We start from the raw sequence: 6,980 nt of genomic DNA, 5'->3' as shown, positions 1-6,980 counted from the left end.
CTGCCGAAGAGGGAGCGGACGTCAACGTTCTCACGGCTCAGCGACTGTTGGGGAAAGTCCGCGCATGCGCCACGGGCCTGCAGCTACTGCGCAGGCGCCACTGCCCGTCTGCAGCTGCGCGCATGCTCAACTGCTTTGTTTTGCGAAGTGTCGTAGTAAGGGTCCAGCACCGAGGCCCAGATTTCTAATGCTTACGTTTTCACTTTCAGGTTCAACATTATTATAAATAATTAAATACCGCTTTCTGTCCCCGGAAGGCAAAAGTTTAAAATGGGATAAATATTTCTATTCCCACATATTATGGCTCAGAAAAAAATATTTTAGATATTATTGTGCCAAGGCCTGCTAACACTTAAACTTTTAAAAAAGAAAGGGTTAATATCAATAAAAAGGGTATGACAGAAAAGATTCTAAGACTTGATGAAGAAACGTTGAAGTTGGACAGGTCCTTTAGGTAGACGAAAGAAGAGAAAACAACAAGATCATAGGCTTAGAACCACAGTAAAGAAGATGGACGTTGGGAGAGGAAACTAAACACAGTTCTAGTAGCAAACCAAGGGGCAGGGCGCCGGGCAGTGAAAGCAATGCTGGAAGCTCACCATTATTTTGGCTGAAGAAATCCAATCCACATACTTAACTGGTAAAAGCATTAGTATAAAACTGGACTATGAGGCAGTGTTCTCGCAGGGAGGAAAAGAGCAACTATTAGCATTTCTTTCAAATTCCCAAATTTTTCCATTCATTTAAATTGTGGCACAACATTTTCTAAGGTATTAAGTTTTTGACATTTGTAAAGGTCAGTTTTGTTAAGGAAAGAATTTGGTCTTGAAAATTTAATACCCTAGATAATGAGTGTAGATTTCTCCTGTCAGTCTGTGAGAATATATGGATTTTTTAATAGTACACAGAAAATAGCATTTCCTACATTATTTGTAAAATTTTTATAAATTAGTCCGATATTTTTAAGACATTTGGAAAGTTTTATATATATATATATGAGTTATTAATTATTTTATTAGGTGTTTAATATTTTTAAATATAATTTAAAGTACCCAATGATCATTGAAGCGTGAAGCGTGCATAATAATGGGAAATTACCCAATATGGCCATAAATACCATTTATTTTAATAAGTCAGACAAATATATAAGTGATTTTACTTCCCCAATTTAGAAGAGCCTGTCAGTGAAATAAGATCAACCAGGAACTTTTAGGGCAGTATGCCAAAAGTTTGGTTGTTTTGGAAAAGAGTGTGTGATTCATTTTAGAAGTTGTTCTGGAAGCCGGTCAAAGGTTTTATACAAACAGAAAAAAAAAAAAAAATCCTGATTTACTTATGTTGATTTATCAACACAATGTAGAGATCAACAGATCTGGCTTTGGCAGGCATAATGAGTGCGTGAATGTCAGGGACGAGGTAAGAGGCTTGGTAAACAGAGCACTGTGCATCCGGTGTGGTACACTGCGAACTGAAAGCTCCGAGCACCCTGTTAAGCAGTTAAGACAATCTTTGAGGTGGACAGTGGTTACGACTGCATACCGCTCTTCAAGAGGATCAGAATTCAGTTCCCAGTCTACAGATCAGGTAGCGTACAATCTCCGCTAACTCCAGCTCCAGGAATCAAACTCCCTCTTCTGATCTTCTTTGGCACTGCACTCGTGTGCAGGAACTCACATTCAGGCACAAATGTGCACATAATTTAAAACAAAAACGGTGTGGAAAAGATGGTTCAGCAATTGTGGGTGCTTCTCATCTTTTTAAAGGACCCAAATTCAGTTCCCAGCACCCACAACAGGTGGCACACTCATGTACACACACACACACACACACACACACACACACACAGGAGGAGAGAGAGGGAGGGAGGGAGGGAGGGAGGGAGGGAGGGAGGGAGGGAGGGAGGGAGGGAGGGAGGGAGGGAGGGAGGGAGGGAGGGAGGGAGGGAGAGAAAACCTGGTGCAGACCCACGCAGGCCCTGCCCTGTGTATACTGCTTCAGTTTCTCTGAGTTCATATGAGCTTTGCTCCTGTTGATTTAGAAGCCAGATGGCTTCTAGTTAAGTGTTTTTATGGGATTCCTGAGTGTGCAAACCTAGCGGGTCTTTGATTCTTTTGCCTTCTCCTGGACTCTCAAAGTTTGTTCTGTCCAACTCTGGTATGTTACTTTTTGTTTTACCTTATAATATTTCATTTATCATATTTTGCTTTATTATTATTTCTTATAAGCCAGTTTTTTTTTTCTTTCTAATGAAAGACAGACATAAAGTTGATCCAGATCAAAAGGGATGTGTGGAGGAGCTGGGAGGAATGGAAAGAGGAAAAACCATAATTAGGATATATCATATAATAAAAAATTCTATTTTCAATAAGGTAAAAAAGATAGGAACATAAGTTTATTATGCCAGTGAGTAATTTCTATGAATACAAGGGAATGTGGTTTGCTTGGCATTTTCTTTCTTGAGGCCTGACTTCATCCATATACCAAAAACTTTGACTTTTTAATTATATTTTTATTGCGTTGTTTCTAGTGCATTACCTTTTGAAAAATTCTGGACTGCATGCACAGACATCATGTGCACCATTTGAGCAACTCAAATTCTAGACTATCACAGCCATGACCTATATTACATGGATGGCTGATGTAACATAAGTGTAGATATATGTCTGTGTGTGTGCTGGCTGAGTATGCACATGGAGTAGTGGCACTTTATGAAGAAATTTCCTTTTTCCCCTTAATAATTTTGAAACAAGTCACAACAAATCCCTTGCTTTTGAAAAGAAGCTACTAAAAAGCAATAGAAACTAATACTTTTTTAAAAAATCTGAATTCATATACATACGTTGTAGGTGACTATTAATATTTACTATTGATATATCTTCTGGTAAAGCTGCTGTTAATCCTAAACAGCTGTATACCCAAATCACCACACAGACACTGGGATTTATTTAATTAACCTAGAATACAATGCTGGGCAATAGTTGTTCCATCCTAAACCTCAAAACCCGCATAGTTTTCTAACATTTAGATTTCCCACATTATACTTGCTTTTTGTGATTTATATTAGGTCCAGCTCGTCTCTCCACATTGTTCCAAGATCTCTGCTCCTGCCTTTGTTCTCCCAGCTCTCTTCTGCTCTTTTCTCCTTCTCTCCCTCCCACTTTCCTGTCCTCTGGCTCCTCCCTCTCTGCCTGCTTCCTTTCCTTTGCTCAACAGTGTGGCTAGTTGCTTTATTTTGGCATGTTTACACAAAGTTGAGACAGGTGATGCTTAGAGTAAATATAACAGTGCAATGTTTGGATTGAAACCAGAGAGTGGGAGAGAGAAATCAGCATTTGAATGAAATGTATACATTCCAAAAGAACATTATACCAACATACATCTTTAAATTATGTTGGATTATGAGTTAGTATGATCAATTTCAAATGCATCTGCAATACATTTTATTTCACACTATAAACCCTTCTGGCCAGGTCCTCCTACATTCCATGGCTTACCCAAGACCCTCTACCTCTTAAAGTTCTCAGTGCAGATTTTATTTTGTCTAAAATAATTTCATCAATTTTATTTAGTTATAAATTGAAAGCATTAGTAACCTTAGCTCATTTAATCAACAGAGTAATTACAGCAAATGTTTGTGTTTACTTAACTTCCACCATAAACAAAATTATACTTTTATTTGAGACTTTCTGTCTTCCTAAATATTTCCTGTGGTTTCTGCATTTCTTTTGTCTCCCTTGCATCACTCATTTGCTCCACCCTTCACCGTTGAGCCTCTGTTCCTTACTGCCCTGTGTGGTCTGCTCTTTGGGTGGTTTCATGGCTGTCTTCAGGGTCCTTATTCTATTCTTTATCAGTATCCAGTCTGCTGAGAACCTCATCCATGGTTTTCTTATTTAACATATTGTGTTTTACTTTCTTGACCTTACGGTGTGTTCTTTATTATATTATTCTCTAGTCATATTTCTTTTCATGCTCTTAGCATATTTTTAAAAGCCTTTTACTTAAAAATCCCATCTTTGTTTCTCTTTAGATGTGTTTGTATTGACTATTTTATTTTCTGGTAAAGAATGGTGCTGTGTTGTCTTTAATGTTTGACATTTTGGGGGGATTTTCTGTCTTGCTCTTCTAAGGACAGTTGGACTTTCTCTTGGGAAGAACCAGGTGGTGTATTAGTGATTCTGGAGTTTTCTTTCCTCTGGTGAGGCTAGCTTCTCTACAAAGAAGTCCAGTCCAGGGTCTCTACAGATAGTCTCAAGTGACCATCAAGAATCCTGTACTCTGGTTGGTATTGCCCCATGTTAATTCTGCTCCCTTCTTTCCTCGAGACTGCCCATGACTCTGCCTGTCACTGTTCCTGAATCACCCTCTTCTGTAGAAAAAAAAATCGAAAGCATGTTTTCCCACATTCTCTTTTCTGCTTCTGGAGATGACTGACCTGTGCTATCTCCTGTTCACTGTAATAAAACTGTGGTCTTCTGTTTGTCTACTTTTGTAGTTGATATGGTTGGAGAACATAATTTCATTTACTCCATCAAAACCTCAGAACAGTGACTCCAAATGTTTAGAGAATTAATAGCTTACATATGGCATATGGTCTTCAGATACCTGCAGCCCTGATTGCTGCACTGCCAATAGCCAAGCACTCCTCTGATAAAGATATGTTCCCCTCAGAAAACTTCAGCATTTGGGTTTTCTAACCACACTCATTATTCCTGGAATTAATGATACCATTTAAAAGAGTTCCTGTAGAAAAAAAATTCTTCTTTCCCAAGTAAAAAGGAGCAGAGGAAATGGCTCAGCAGTCAATATATACCATTCTTTTAAAGGACCTGAATTTGGTCTCCAACACCAAGTTGGACAGTTCACAACTGTATTTAAATCCAGCTCCAGAGCATCCAAGACCCTCTTCTGGACCCTGTGGGCACATGCACTCACCCCCTCTGCCCTGACCTCCACAAACACTTGCACATGGTTTTAAAAATAAATATCTTAAAAAGGAAATAGCCAAAGAAAATTCCAGCATATGATTCTTTAAGTTTCCAAAGATATTTTAATGCTTCTCTGATGAACACAATATCTTTTCAAATTTGAATGATTTTAAAATAAATTCTCTAAAGCATATCAAACAACTGCTTCTCTTCCTACAAAGGTTACTTGGGGCATTAACCTTTTCTTGAATGACTAACTGGCTATTGTGCTCTATTGGAATTCAATGAAAGAAATCAACATAGCTATTAAGAACAGTTCCTGAGGAAGGTTATTTTCAGCATCTTTGTTCAGAATAAATGTTTGAATTTTATTGCTGTTCTTTGGTATATTTTTTCCAGGTATATGGCTGTAGTGATGAAATGAGAAGGAGGGTATCAAAGCAGGTCTGGTCCAGGAAGAATTAGGGTGCTTTTTCTATCCCATAAATGTCCAGGGACGGTAGGAGATCCTGGCTTGCTGGTGGCTCTTATGGGGCTTGGGGTTTTTGTTGTTCCTGTCTCCTCCCCAAGTCTTAGGCTCGAGTCTTGCTCTCATCTGTGAAACTGAAACCATCCTGTTCATGTTGCCCACCACTGGAAGGAACAAAGAATGCCAGAGAAAACCTATTTCTTTTTCAGGAATTAACCCAGGAGGGTGGACATTTTATTTTTCTTACTATACTATGACCAAGCTGCTCTCAGGATTGATAGATGGGGAACTATGGCTTCTGTTTGTTAACAGTTGGGGTAGGAAGTTAGGAAGAAGAAAATATTCATGATTTCCACTGAACTTGATTTTAGTAGTTAATTTGTCCACACTGTGTAGACATGTAGTTGTTTATTCAGGGTATTTTCAAGTCTAAACTGTGCCTCCAAAACAATGCTTTTATGCTTTAGAAACAAAGCCGGATTTTTCATTACCTAGCTTATTTTGTTTTTACATTTTTCTTGACAGATCAAATGTTGTGCAGTGCTCCAGAGATGCCTTTTGTCCTCCATAGGAAGGTGGGAACAATCATAGATATGGTTTGGGGTTAAATATAAACAGGGCAGAGGGGTTTTCCCTCAGACCAGGAAAATGACACTAAAGAGAAGATGTCTGGCTTTGCCTTTTGGAATAGGCAGAATTTTGCTTGAGAAAGGCAGTGAGCACAGTTATAATGGGGAAAGAGAGCGTCTAACTTGATAGAAAGGAAGGGCTCATACCGAGAGCCACTGAGCAGTGAAGCAGAAAGGCAGACCTTCAAGAGGCCTTGAAAGAGTGCCAAGTGGGTTGTTTTGATGTTTTGCTTTGCTCTCTTGCGTTCAGCTTGAAGGCAATGTACAATGGAAAGATTTTTTGTTGTCAGAATGTCTCAATCATAGTTGTGTTTTGGAAAATTATTCTCCTAATGTCAGGAAAGATGGTTGGGGATGATGAATATAGGAAAAAATTAAGCTTTTGGAATTGTGCATAAGTTATATGATTGAAGAATTTCTTTTACAAATTTCAAGGCTGTTAATAAGCATTAAAGTAAGTGCAGTGAAGGCAAGCGGAATTCTTTACAATGTTGTAAACAGGAATGAGGAAAGCTGAGAATATACGTTATAGTTTGAATCTGAGATGCTACCTCCCCCAAAGTCCTGTGTTAAAGGCCTGGTCTCTAGGGCAGCATTGTTCAGAGGTGTGGATTAGATCATTAATCTGTGTTAGGGCCTCCACTTTCATCGACTTGTATATCCTTTGAGGATTTATATAACAACTTAGTTGGTCATTGAGAGGTGTAGAAACTTTAGGGAATAGAGCCCAGCTGGAGAAAGATCACTGGAGGCATGTCCTTGAAGAATAGCTTGACGACTTCTTCTTCTTCTTCTTCTTCTTCTTCTTCTTCTTCTTCTTCTTCTTCTTCTTCTTCTCCTCCTCCTCCTCCTCCTCCCCCCTTTTTCTCCCCCTCTTACTGATTCCTGGATACTACACAATGAGCAGCTTTGCTCCGCTGCTCATGAGCTCCAATAATGCTCTGCCTCACCACA

Source organism: Meriones unguiculatus, chromosome 4 (assembly GCF_030254825.1).
Source record: "Meriones unguiculatus strain TT.TT164.6M chromosome 4, Bangor_MerUng_6.1, whole genome shotgun sequence".
NCBI classification, from domain to species: domain Eukaryota; kingdom Metazoa; phylum Chordata; class Mammalia; order Rodentia; family Muridae; genus Meriones; species Meriones unguiculatus.
Note: the sequence above shows the minus strand (reverse complement) of the source record.